Below are 14,730 nucleotides of genomic sequence, written 5' to 3' on the forward strand. Positions count from 1 at the left end.
AGGGGAGGTGTACAACAAGGATCTTAAGGACACCATCTACCAGATATGTGGATGTCAAGATGAGAAATGGGAGATGATTCGCACTAGGAAGGATAGATCCATTGTGGCCTACATAGAGGAGTTGAAACAGCACATTCGATGCTACGAGAACCAAGTGTGCGCCAACATGATTGATACGAAGAAGGTGATGACCCAGAACATGGAGCTGGAGGAAGAACTCAAGTCTACACCTGATGGATATGAAGAAGAAATTGTTGTACTACTGGAGCAGAATGAAGATCTGAAGTAGAAGCTAGGAATATTCTTGGGGGATCCTGAACCTGGAGTGGACATTCGTACAGAGGATTACATCATACTCGACAACACGGACTCCGACCCTGACAGCGATCATGATTATGAAGATGAAACTGGAGTAGATATCATGGAGTCTTCCACTAATCAAAATTTCTAGTCGACCACCATATTACTATTAGAATTCTTCCATGTATATAGAAGTAGACCACGAGATTTTTGTAACAGTAGTTGAGATCGATTGTATGATCTTGTTTGAATTGAGTGGTGTGGAATGAATATGTTTGTTTCATGTGCATATGGGTAGTGAAATCTCTCTTTGGACCTCACTCCATTCTGTTCTCACGCCTCTAAACCTATCAGATGCCTCCAAGACGTGACCCCGCTTTCGCTTTCCCATCGGAGCTCACTCAGTTGATCCAACAGTAGAATGCCTTGATGCAGTTGCTAGTCCAGAACCAAGGCAACAACAACAACAACAACAACAACAATCCACCGCCACCACCACTAGATGACAACTAAGCCCGTTTTCGAAGGTTGAATCCGCTGGTGTTCACTAGTAGCAATGAGCCGATTGTTGCTAATGACTGGCTCCGCAAGATTGGAAGGGAGCTGACCACCGCCGGTTGCACAGATGCTGAGAAGGTGCACTTTGCCGCACATCAACTGGATGGACCCGCAGTCTCATGGTGGGAGAACTATACAGTCACTTTCCCCATGGCCAATGTCACGTGGGATCAGTTTCAGCAAGCATTCCGCACTGCACATGTCTCAACTAGAGATATGAGCATGAAGAAGCGTGATTTTCGCAACTTACGCCAGGGAGACCGTACTGTGGGGCAGTAAGTGGATGAGTTCAGCATTAGCACGCTACACCCCAGATGATGTGGCCACAGATGCCGCAAAGCTGGAGAAGTTCCTTGAGGGGCTGAATGATGAGCTGAGTATGCAGTTGATGGTGGAAACATTCGCCAACTACCAGGAGTTGGTAGACAGGGCTCTCATGATTGAAGGCAAGCTGCAGCAGATTGAGAACCGCAAATGGAAGTATGGACAGGGGAAGTACAACTCGGGAGCTCAGCAGAAGCCTCGTTTTACCCGAACTCGGGAGGGCATACCCTTCATAACCATGGAGGCCACACTCACGATGGAGGAAGTTCACACAGCCACAGTGGCCCCAAGAAAGGTAATGGGAATGGAGGAAACAACAGGCAGAACCGTTTCAACCCCACTACACCCGCAAAGAAGGATCTAAGTCACATTACTTGTTTCAAGTGTGTGAAGACTGGACACTACGCTACCGAGTGTCCTGAAGCAAAGAATGGAAATGGCAATGGAAGCTCAGGGAAGAAGCCAAATCCCTTCACCAGAGGTCAGGTGAACCACATCAACATGGAGGAAGTTGAAGAGCAGCCTGACGTAGTGATTGCTAAGTTTTTGATTAAGTCATTTACTGCTCTCGTTCTTTTTGACACTGGTGCATCACATTCATACATATCAAGGGGGTTTGTGGACAAGTACAAATTTTCAACCTTAGCCCTTAGGTCGCCCATGTTAGTAAGCTCACCAGGAGCGGAGTATATGGCCAGCCGATGGTGTGATCGGTTGCCATTAACCGTTGGTAGCCATGTTTTCCCATTAGACCTTGTTATTTTGGAGTCACAAGGATTGGATATAATAGTAGGAATGGATTGGCTATCAAAGTATGGATGAAACATCGATTGTGCTAGTAAGTCGATACTTCTCACCACCCAGAAGGAAAAATGATCAAGTATGTGTCTAGGCATGTGCCAAGGAGGACTCAAGTAAATTCAGTTTCGGGAGTTGTTCAAGAGGAAGTGCCAGTTGTGAAGGATTATCCTAACGTATTCCCGGAGGAACTACCAGGCATGCCACCAGATCGAGATATAGAAATTTTGATAGAGCTGTTACCAGGCACCGGACCAATATCGAAGAGACCGTATCGGATGCCCGCAAATGATCTGGAGGAGATTAAGAAGTAGATTAAGGAGTTATTGGAGAAAGGTTATATTCGACCAAGTTTATCACTGTGGGGAGCCCGAGTGCTCTTAGTTCATAAGAAGGATGGATCTCTAAGGATGGTTGTGGATTATCATGCACTGAATGAGGTGACGATCAAGAACAAGTTCTCACTACCGATGATCAATGATTTATTTGAAAAGCTACAGGGAGCTAAAGTATTCTCCAAGATCGATCTTCGATCAGGATACCACCAACTGAAGATCCGAGAACAGGATATACCTAAGATAGCTTTTACCATAAGGTACGGGCTATATGAGTACACTGTCATGTCTTTTGGTTTGACTAATGCCCCTGCCTACTTTATGAGTATGATGAATAAGGTGTTCATGGAGTTCTTGGATAAGTTTGTTGTGGTGTTCATTGATGATATATTGGTGTACTCGAAGAATGAAGAAGAACACAAGGAACATTTGCGCTTGGTTCTCGAGAAGCTCAGAGAACATCAGTTATATGTCAAATTCAGCAAATGTGAGTTTTGGTTGAAGGAAGTTGGATTTCTCGGACATGTTATATCTAGAGAAGGTATTGCAGTAGACCCTTCCAAGGTTCAGTCTGTCCCTGAGTGGTTGGCACCCACCTCAGTTGGAGAGATACTTGGTTTTCATGAACTTGCAGGATAGAGGTCATATCACTGGTGGTGCCTACACTTGCCCTGGATGTTCAGTTTGGTGCCTCAACTTGTAAAATACACGTAATGAGTGCTAAAACTTGGAAATTTGGTTCAAATACGGTGCCAAACACGTTTGTCTACGGATTTGCTGCTGACTGGGCTTGACAACATGGCATGGGGCCACTTGTTAGCCACTTGAGAGGCGTGTGCCCGTGCCGCCGCTGGCCTTTTTCCAATATAACCCTTGGACTAATGTTTCTCGCTTAGAAAAGCTCCTGGCTCGGCGGGACAGGGCAGCCCGCATGGCTTTTTCCATATCACCTCTTGTTTCATTGCATCTGGCAAATCGGTACATGCCTGTTCGTCTGCCTCGAGCGCTCCTCCTCCTCTGTCTCTCCCTTCTGATCGTGGGAAGGCGCCACCCCCGTGGATCGTGGCGATCGCATTGATCGTCACCGGCGAGGACGGCGGAGCCCTGCCGATGTGCTCCTGGAGATGCAGCCCCTCCTTACGATGAGTACCACCTCGCCTTTCTCGACCCAGCTTTCCCCTTTTCGCGGTAGGGTTAAGATTGATTTCGCCTTCTGTTAAAAGCCTGCAATTTCTAAGTTTCTAGTGTACGCTGATGTTTGGTAGATGATTATGAGTTAAAACCCCTATGCGCAATGACTCGTAGGCTTTTCAAACTAGGGTTTATATGAGGGGGTTTGGTCGGGTTAGAAGGGTCTTTATTTGGCTAATTTTGGTGACGAAGAAGAATCTGAAGTGAGGGCATATGAACATTACTTAAGATTTTCTTGTGTTAGAAGGATTAGGTTATCTGAAAAAGAAAGTACATTTGCTGAAATTTTGGATAGTGGGTTCTCTGAATATTTCGACAGTAGCTTTATCTGAATCTTTCTACAGTACCTTAACTGAACATGTGGATAGTAGTTGAACTGAATTTTTGAACAAATGCAGGTCAGCAGTGTTGCATACTATTGGAAATAAAATTCTAGAATTAATGTAGTAGGAGAACAACATTGCTCGCAAGTACCCAAACAACATTGCTGCTTTTTTTGAACTCCATTAAAACTGAATTTAGTTTGAGTGAACTATTTGTACTGTATTATGAAGTGCTGCATATTGTTGAAAATGTATTGTTGTTAACTAAAATTATCTTACAGCTCCTCAACTGAATTTTAATTTCAGATGCTTTTGATGGTCTTTTCTCAGTTGAGATATATCACAAAGGTTTCTTTTGTGGAACTGACAACAACAACACCTACATGGATTATGAAGTTGCATGGTTTGACAACTGTGACAATGATACATGGTCCTTGTTATGGATTGATGACTTTTTGCAGCAGCTAGGTCATGACAGAGATTGTTTGAAGCTTGATGTGTACTGGTGTTAGCCTGGAAAGACACTGGTTGATGGGCTAAGAAATTTGACATGTGATGAAGATATCCATGCAATGATAGCAGCAACTACAGAGCACAAGAACTTGTTACTGATTGTAGACCATGGAGAGAGACTTGACAGTGCTCTCAGAGATGATATTTTACTTGATGGAGTTCCTGTACTTTCAAAGGTCATTACTCCAGGAAAATAAAGCAAGGGAAAAGAGAAATACAGTTGTCCCGAGGAGAGAAGTGTGCCAAATAAGAGGAGGTCTAGGAGGTTTTTTGGGGAAGCTTCATCCTCAGGTTGTGCTGATGAAGAATTGGAGGAAGAAGATGGAGTAAATGCAGCTGAATCAGAGACATATGAGGATTTCTATGATAGTAACTATGACATAGAAGATGGGGATGACGATCTCTATGTAAAAAATGTTGACAAAGAAGTGGATGATCATACAGAGAAGGACACATCTTGTGACTATGAAGCAGAGTTAGCAGAGGATGCTCTAGATGATTTACACTTACATTTGTCCAATGAACAGAGGGAGAAGTTGAAGTACCACTTCAAGGGATTTAATCCAGAAACTGATTTGAATAACCCTATTTCCAAGCTTGGACAGGTTTTTGGTAATGTGCAGGAGCTGAGACATGCTATTACATCGTATAGCATTAGAAACAGAGTTCAAGTGAAGAAGAAAAGGAACACATCCAAGAAAATAATAGTTGTGTGCAGGGGTGAGTGCCCGTGGTATCTCATGTCAAGCAAGGACAACAGAACATCCAGTTTCGTTATTAAAAAGTATTGTGATGAGCACACTTGTACTAAAGCCTGGAATCTCAAGGGATTGACAGCACTAGAAAATTCAAAGATGAGTTCAGGGACAATGAGAAGATGTCGTTGAAGAAATTTTCAGAGAAGGTGCAAATAGAGTACAACCTCATACCAACCAGGAGTAAATTGGGAAGAGCTAGAAGATCCTCGGTGAAGGAGATAAGGGGGACGATGATAACTAGTACATGCAGTTGTGGGATTATTGAGAGGAGTTAAGGAAAAGAAATCCTGGTAGCAAGTTTTTCCTATGTATTGGTCATTGGATGCATGCAAGAGAGGATGGCTTATTGGTCATTGGATGTCACTTAAAGACCAGGTATAAAGGAAATTTACTCACAGCTGTAGGTATTGACCCAAATGACTGTATCTTCCCCATAGCATTTGGCATTGTGGAAGCGGAGTCAACTAGCAGTTGGGAGTGGTTTCTGGCAAGCCTAAAGGATGACCTCAACGTATGTAACACCTCTCCATACACAATTATGAGCGACAAGCAAAAGGTATTTGGTCATCAAAGTTATTTTGTAGTTCCACCATGACTTGTTGTATGTGAATTGACTTTCATTATGAAATATATGTGAAATTATGTGAAATTGCAGGGTCTCATAAAAGCTGTGGCAAAGATATGGCCTGATGCTGAACACAGATTTTGTGTCAGGCATATGTATCAGAATTTCAACAAGCTTCATAAAGGTGAGAAACTAAAGAAAAATTTGTGGGCAATTTCCAGGGCTTCAAACAACCCTGCATACATGAGAGCAATGCAAAAGATGGAAGAAGACAACATTGATGCATACAAATGGTGTGAGAGATGGCCACCAAGAACCTGGATTAAAGCATTTTTCAATCCATTTCCAAAGTGTGACATTCTACTGAATAACATGTCTGAAGTTTTTAATAGGTAACTTGTGAAGATAGGTTAATTCTCATTTGTGTATACATTTTTTCCTCTTAAATTTCATAGCTGGATCTTGGAATATAGAGAGCTACCAATTAAGTCCATGTTGGATAACATCACTGACAAGATCACAACCAGGATGTACAACAACCAGAAGGAGGTGGCCACTGACAGAAAATGGGGTAAAATATTGTGCCCAAAAATACAGAAGAAGCTTGACAAATTTACTGAATGGGCTGCTTTCTGCATGGTTCAAGTGGCTGGTCAGAAAGTTTTCAAGGTGTCATCAATGAACCATTCATATATTGTTGATTTGAACTGTGAGAGTTGTGACTGCAAAAGATGGGAGCTGTCTGGGATTCCATGTCATCATGCCATAGCTTGTGCTAGAGAGGAGAGGATAGATCCCGAGAGCCTGGTGCACGAATACTACTCAGTAGCTACTTACAAAAATGCTTACAATTTCAATATCAAGCCCATGAGGGACCAAGAGCATTGGACAAAGATGGAAGGAGTGGACGTGTACCCACCTGTGTATACCAAGGTGATGGGTAGACCAAGGAGAAATAGAAAGAAAGATCCAGAAGAGAAGCTTGACAAGGAAGGGGGCAGGAAACTGACTAAACATGGTGTAACCATGCACTGTTATGTTTGTGGAGCAGCAAATCACAATAATAAAGGCCATAAAAAGTGGGCAGAAACAAATAGAGAGGCCCAGTAGTTACAGATGATAATTCAGAAGAGGTGTTTGATGATCCATCCATAATTTCAGTAAGTTAAATATGTCCTGCTACATATTGCGATAGAAGTTTATCAATTGTGCATTTGCTAATTGTTATATTTCCGGAACATCATGTCACACACAGTTCATCCATTTGTGGATCCATCTCAAACACCAGGATCAATGGTTTACCTCATGCAGCAAATGGTAAACTTCTGAACCAGCTATGTTTATATTTGAGTCCTCTTTATATTCAACTCTACTCTCAAGCATTGTTTGCAATATACAGGAGAGGATGTCATATCAACCAGTCATGGACCATGCTCCTCTTCCTGAATCTTCATTTGTTACACAAGCCAGAGCTATCATTCCTCCACCAAGAGTGACAACTGCAACAGCAAGTGGAAGAGGTAGGAGGAGGGGTGTTACTGAAGATATTCTAGAGGATGTGCCTCAATCCAGCCACCAAACAAGTGATAATACAAGAGGCAGGAAGAGGCAAGCTAGACGAGATGGTAGAGGAAATGCTACAGGAGGTGGGAGGGGAAATGCTACAAGAGGTGTAATTTTTGTTGAAATCTACAAGTCAGCAAGAATGAAATTGTTGTCATTTGTTATCAGTTCTAAGTTTCTCAATTGTCATGCTTGCAGGAAATGGAAGGACAAGAGGAGGAGGTGCAAGAGGAGGAACTGGAAGAGGAAATGGTGGAAGAGGAACTCTATATGACAATGGAGGAAGGACTGGACCAGGGGCTGGATTTTGGAACTTGATGTTTGGACCTGATTCAGATAGGTCACATGTGGTAGTAGAGGAAGAGCCAATCATGCAAAATGCACCAGGAGGGGATGAGTGGGATGATGACTTCATGCACATGTAGATGCCCATCATGGATGCAGAAGTTCATGACTGAACTTTATGGAATGCAACTAAGTTCACCAATGAACTTGGTCTATTTGTTAGAGGCCTCTTTTGATGTAATGAACATGTCGGTTTACACGTACTGCACTTAAGTATGTTGGCATGCGGCACTTTCAGTATGTTTTATAGCTCCAGTGTTATGTTCATGTACTGTCCAATTCTAGTCTTGAAGTGTTATATGAATCTGCTATCATTCTTGTTGTTAAAATTCTTTCTTGCCGTTAAAATTCAGTGTAATTGTGTTACTGATGATTAGTTTCTCATGCTGTCGGAATTTATAAGTTTATGTGTTATTAGAGAATAGTTTATGATGCCTTTAAATTCCAGCGATTATATTGTTCACAAACTGAACATGTTGCAAAAAATATCCAGTTCTTCCGATGCTGTCAAATTCCAGTGATTATATTGTTCACAAACTGAACATCTTACAAAAAATTCCAAAAAAGGGTGTCCTGGGATTCGAACCCAGGACCTGGGTGTGCAAGTCTTGTGCTGGTAGCCAGTGGGACAGTCAGAGACAACTGATGATTTAGCCTTCTACTCTGTACTTAACACTATATTCAGTATCCAGTGCGGTCGACCCTGTCCCGCCGAGCCAGGGGCTTTTCCGTGAGAAATGTTAAAGCGAGGGTGTTTTCTGGAAAAAAAGACAATGGGCACGCCTCTTGGGTGGCTGACAAGGGGCCCCACGCCACGCTGTCAAGCCCAGTCAGCAGCGAATCCATAGACAAATGTGTTTGGCACCATATTTGAACCAAATTGCCAAGTTTTAGCACTCATTACGTGTATTTTACAAGCTGAGGCACCAAACTGAACATTTAGGGAAAGTTTAGGCACCACTAGTGATATTACCTCTGCAGGATATTACCAGAGATTCATTGAGAATTTCTCCAAGATTGCGAAACCCATGACGGAGTTACTGAAGAAGGACACCAAGTTCAAATGGACCGAAGAATGTGAGGCCAGTTTTCAGGAGTTGAAGACACGTTTAGTTACAGCCCCAGTGCTGATCCTTCCGGACATACGCAAGGATTTACAGGTTTATTGCAACGCTTCTCGCCAAGGACCTGGAGGTGTAATTATGCAAGATGGAAGAGTTGTTTCATATGCCTCACGTCAGCTTCGACCTCATGAGTTAAATTATGCCACGCACGACTTGGAGTTAGTAGCCGTAGTGCATGCGCTCAAGACCTGGAGACATTTTCTTATTGGAAACCATTATGGTGTATACACGGAGCATAATAGTTTGAAGTACATTTTCGTGCAGAAGGAGTTGAATCTCAGGCAAAGGAGATGGTTGGAGCTCATAAAGGAGTATGATATGAAGTTGCATTTTCATCCAGGAAAGGCCAATGTTGCAGTAGACGCTTTGAGCCGCAAGAGTTATGCGAATACTCTAGTGACCGGAGGATTACCTCAAGAGGTAGCTAACGATCTCAGAGAGCTTCGTTTGGAGATAGTTCCGAGAGGTTTTGTTGCAGCATTGGAAGTTCAGTCCACGTTGTTGGGGAAGATTTGAGAAGCCCAGAAGACTGATAAGGAGATTGCGGAGATAAAGGAAAAGATGAGTAAAAGAAAGGACAAAGGTTTTCTTGAGGATGAGCACGAAACCTTATGGTTTGAGGACCCTATTTATGTGCCCAATGATTCAGAGATCGGGAAGTTAATACTTTACGAGGCTCATGACTCACCATACTCGATTCACCCAGGAAACACCAAGATGTATTTGGATTTGAAGGAACGTTTCTGGTGGACTGGTATGAAGAAGGATGATACGTCTCCGACGTATCTATAATTTTTGATTGTTCCACACTATTATATTATCAACCTTGGATGTTTTATATGCATTTATATGCTACTTTATATGATTTTTGGGACTAACCTATTAACCTAGAGCCCAGTGCTAGTTTTTGTTTTTTCCTTGTTTTTCAGTATTGCAGAAAAGGAAAACCAAATGGAGTCCAATTGACCTGAAAATTCACGGAGATAATTTTTGGACCAGAAGAAGCCCACGGAGTACCGGAGATGGGCCAGAAGAGTCCCGAGGCACCCACAAGGGTGGGGGCACACCCTACCCCCTGGGCGTGCCCCCCTACCTCGTGGCCGCCTCGGAGACCCCCCTGACTTGCTCCCGACTCCAACACCTCTTATATATACCCAAACTTCAGAAAGAAACCTAGATCGGGAGTTCTGCCGCCGCAAGCCTCTGTAGCCACGGAAAACCAATCTAGACCCGTTCTGGCACCCTGCCAAAGGGGGGAATCCCTCTCCGATGGGCATCTTCATCATCCCGGCCCTCTCCATGACGAGGAGGGAGTAGTTTACCCTCGGGTCTAAGGGTATGTACCAGTAGCTATGTGTTTGATCATTCTCTCTCTCGTGTTCTTGATTCGGCACGATCTTGATGTATCGCGACACTAGTAGAAAAGGGGGCTTTGGTCCAGGCCGGATAAGCCCATTAGTCTCGGTTCAGTCCAGAACCGGGACCAATGGGTGCATTTATCCCGGTTCGTGCGGCTAAGGCATTAGTCCCGGTTCACCTGGGCCCTTTAGTCCCGGTTCGTGCCACGAACCGGGACTAAAGGGTGCGATGCCCATTAGTCCCGGTTGGTGGCACCAACCGGTACTAAAGGTTAGACCTTTAGTCCCGGTTGGTGGCACCAACCGGGACTATTGGGCTTTGAGGCATTAGTACCGGTTCATGGCACAAACCGGTACTAAAGGTCCCATTTTCAAACTCTCCCCCCCGGTGGACCGCCTTTTCAGTTTTAGAAAAAACAAAATAAAATGATGGAAATGTCAAAAAAATAAAATAAAATAAGTTTCCCATGTGATATGTGGTCTAGTTGTTGGGAAAATTTACAAATATGAATTTCGACTTTATTTATAAAATCTCTCTGGAATTTGTAAAATGGGCATAACTTTTGCATACGAACTCGGATTAAAAAGTTTTTTATATGAAAAATCATCTACTCGAAAAGTTACATCCAATGGAGACCGCCAACGGCCTGTTTGCAAACTTGTAGAATCCTCAAATTCCAAAAGGAAAAAAAGTTATGCTCAAATTTTAGTTTTTTTAAATTTTCATTAAATCTGGTCAAACTATGGTCAAACTACTTATTCAAGAAGTATTAGTGTTACTAAATAATTATTCAAGATTATTAGTGTTATTAAATAATTATTTCATTTTTTTGAATTTTGGTCAAATCTGGTCAAACTATGGTCAAACTGTGGTCAAACAATGGTCAAACTACTTATTCAAGAAATATTAGTGTTACTAAAAAATTATTGTTTTTTAGAACAATAGTTTCAAACTCAAACAGTGAAATGTGTGACTTCATGCTCAAGCTAAACTCCTGAGGGTTAATAGGATTGACATCTTACTATTGTCAGGAAAACAATGAGTGCAGACTTGGAAACGAGGGAGAATAGAACGCGAAAGTTAAGCGCGCTCAGGCTGGGGGAGTGGGAGGATGGGTGACTGTCCGGGAAGTTAGATGATTTGGAATGATGAGGGGTGATTAGAGATTAAATTGAGCAGTGATGAGGGGTGATTACAGATTAGAGGTTAAAATAATTTAGAAATTTGAAAATAAAAAAAATTCAAAAAAAAATCAGAAAATTTCCTTTAGTACCGGTTGGTGCTACCAACCGGGACTAAAGGTGGAACGGCCACGTGGAGGGCCTTTAGTCCCGGTTCTGGTTTGAACCGGGACTAAAGGGTCAGGGCATTAGTATCGACCCTTTAGTCCCGGTTCAAGAACTGGGACTAAAGGCCCTTACGAACCGGGACTAAAGGCCCTTTTTCTACTAGTGCCAGCTTTGTTATTATAGTTGGATCTTATGATGTTTCTCCCCCTCTACTCTCTTGTGATGAATTGAGTTTTCCCTTTGAAGTTATCTTATTGGATTGAGTCTTTAAGGATTTGAGAACACTTGATGTATGTCTTGCATGTGCTTATCTGTGGTGACAATGGGATATTCACGTGATCTACTTGATGTACATTTTGGTGATCAACTTGCGGGTTCCGTGACCTCATGAACTTAAGCATACGGGCTAGCACACATTTTCATCTTGACTCTCCAGTAGAAACTCTGGGGCACTCTTTGAAGTTCTTTGTGTTGGTTGAATATATGAATCTGAGATTGTGTGATGCATATCGTATAATCATACCCACGGATACTTGAGGTGACATTTGAGTATCTAGGTGACATTAGGGTGTTATTCTAGTACGGACTCTTGAATAGATCGATCAGGAAGAATAACTTTGAGGTGGTTTCGTACACTACAATAATCTCTTCATTTGTTCTCCGCTATTAGTGACTTTGGAGTGACTCTTTGTTGCATTTTGAGGGATAGTTATATGATCTAATTATGTTATTATTGTTGAGAGAACTTGCACTAGTGAAAGTACGAACCCTAGGCCTTGTTTCAACACATTGCAATATCGTTTATGCTCACTTTTACCACTTGCTACCTTGCTGTTTTTACATTTTTCAGATTACAAAAACCTATACCTACCATCCATATTGCACTTGTATGACCATCTCTTCGCCGAACTAGTGCACATATACAATTTTACCATTGTATTGGGTATGTTGGGGACACAAGAGACTCTTTGCTATTTGGTTGCAGGGTTGTTTGAGAGAGACCATCTTCATCCTACGCCTCCCACGGATTGATAAACCTTAGGTCATCCACTTGAGAGAAATTTGCTACTGTCCTATAAACCTCTGCACTTGGAGGCCCAACAACGTCTACAAGAAGAAGGTTGTGTAGTAGACATCAAGCTCTTTTCTGGCGCCGTTGCCGGGGAGGTTAGCGCTTGAAGGTATATCTTTAGATCTTGCAATCGAATCTTTTAGTTTCTTGTTTTATCACTAGTTTAGTCTATAAAAGAAAACTACAAAAAATGGAATTGAGGATACCTCATATGCTTCATCTTTTTAATATCTTTCATGAAAATAAGGATTCCAATAATTGTGCCAAAATGCTAGAAGAAGAATGCATTAAAATGTTTGGCACTAAATCTTTGAATGACGAGCATGATTGCAATGTTGTCAGTACGAACTCTTTGAATATCCATAGTACTAATGATGATTGCACTAGTCATGATGAAAATGTCTCTTATAAGCTTGTCTATTTTTGTGGAGTGCATAGGGTTTGCAATTACACACCAAATAGGGAAGATAGATTTTGCAAGAGGCATAAGTATTTAGAAACTAAATGGTTGCAAGAAAGGATAGATGTTTGTGTTAGAAATTTAAATTTTCTTAGACATCCTTGTGAACTTTGCAACGAACATGGTCATTTAAATATCCAATGAAAATTGTTTCATGATCGAATCGTCTCCAAAAATTGTGATGACTTGATTTCCCTTGCACATCATAATGAACTTAGTTTGCTTTTGGGTTATGAAGAAATAAAACGTATAACTAAGGATATTCCAGAATTTGCCCTTGACAAAGTTCTTGATTTTGATCTAGAGGGAAGTTATACGTATTGTGCAGTGAATTGCATTGAAAATCCTTATATTGCCAATTACATAAAGTCAAGAAAACAATTAGAAGATGAAGAGAATACTAACGAAAGGGAAGAGACTTCCCAATATCCTCCAATTATTTCTTATGATGAATCAGGTAATGAGGAGGAGCCTTCTATTCAACCAATCTCATTAGTAAGGACCTCCAAAAAGAGGGTTAAACCCATACTTAATGTGAAGAAGAAAAATAAAAAACAGAGAAGTAAAGGTAGAAAGGTATCCCTCCCAAATGATGTTGCTCCTATTACTCATTGTGGTGATGATAATTACTATACTATTGGTGCTATCCATACTATTAATTATGAGAGTGATTATGCTTATGATATGCAAAGGCGCAAGCTTGGGGATGCTATGTCTGATGAGAATGAGATGTTGGAGAATGTATTTGCTGCAATTAATGTTTGGTCTAAGCTTGGGGAAGCTATGTTTCATGAAGATGATATTTTTAACCTCCCAAGTTTTGATATGCAAATTTATTATGATGGTAGCATGCCTCCTATTTATGATGGTTATATTGATGAAAGTGGGTTTGGAAGAGTGTCAACCTTAGGAAGTAATGATCCTACTATTTTGGAGGGTGTTGAATCTTATTGTGACAATTATGAAAGTGGATTTGGAGAGGTCATGACTTTATTTAGTAATGATTCCACTATCTTGGAAGAGGTTTCAATTGATTATGATGAGAACAGAGTTGCTACTTATGATGATTATTGTGATGACACTTATGCTATAAAAAGTAGTGATGATTATATTTATAAAACTTGCCATGATTATGATTACCCTTTTCTAAACATTACTCTTTTAATGTGAAAACAATTTATAGTATTCGAGTTTCTTATGATACTCCCACTATTCCGATTGAGGAGAATCTTGCTTATGTGGAGAGTAGTAAATTTTCTATGCTTGTAGATCATGAAAAGAATGTTTTATGTGATGGTTATATTGTTGAATTCATTCATGATGCTACTGAAGATTATTACGCAGGAGGAATATATGCTTGTAGGAATTCCAATAATATCAAGTTTCCTCTCTATGTGCTTAAAATCTTGAAGTTATGCTTGTTTTGCTTTCCTATGCTAGTTGATTATTGTTCCCATAAATTGTTTGCTCACAAAATACCTATGCATAGGAAGTGGGTTAGGCTTAAATGTGCTAGTTATATTCTTCATGATGTTTTCTTTATGTTTCAATTCTTATCTTTTATGTGAGCATCATTGAAATCATCATGCCTAGCTAGGGGCGTCAAACGATAGCGCTTGTTGGAAGGCAACCCAATTTTATTTTTGTTCTTTTATTTTTGCTCCTGTTTAGTAATAAATAATTCGTCTAGCTTCTGTTATGATTGTGTTTTTTATGTTTTAAGTAGTGTTTGTGCCAAGTTAAGCCTTTAGGATCTTCTTGGGTGATTGTTATTTGATCTTGCTGTAAAAACAGAAAGTATGCGCTCATGAGAATAATTTTCATTTTTTACCAGAGAGCGGTAAAATACCAAT

The 14,730-nt window shown here is 41.1% G+C and overlaps 1 pseudogene; it reads left to right on the forward strand.

Annotated features, from left to right (window-relative positions):
* The first annotated feature begins 1,141 nt into the window (after nt 1–1,141).
* Nucleotides 1,142–5,229, forward strand: LOC147989957 (uncharacterized; annotated as a pseudogene).
* The last annotated feature ends 9,501 nt before the right edge of the window (nt 5,230–14,730 follow it).

This window comes from Triticum urartu, chromosome 1A (genome assembly GCF_056163025.1).
Source record: "Triticum urartu cultivar PI428250 chromosome 1A, HENAU_Tu73, whole genome shotgun sequence".
NCBI lineage: Eukaryota > Viridiplantae > Streptophyta > Magnoliopsida > Poales > Poaceae > Triticum > Triticum urartu.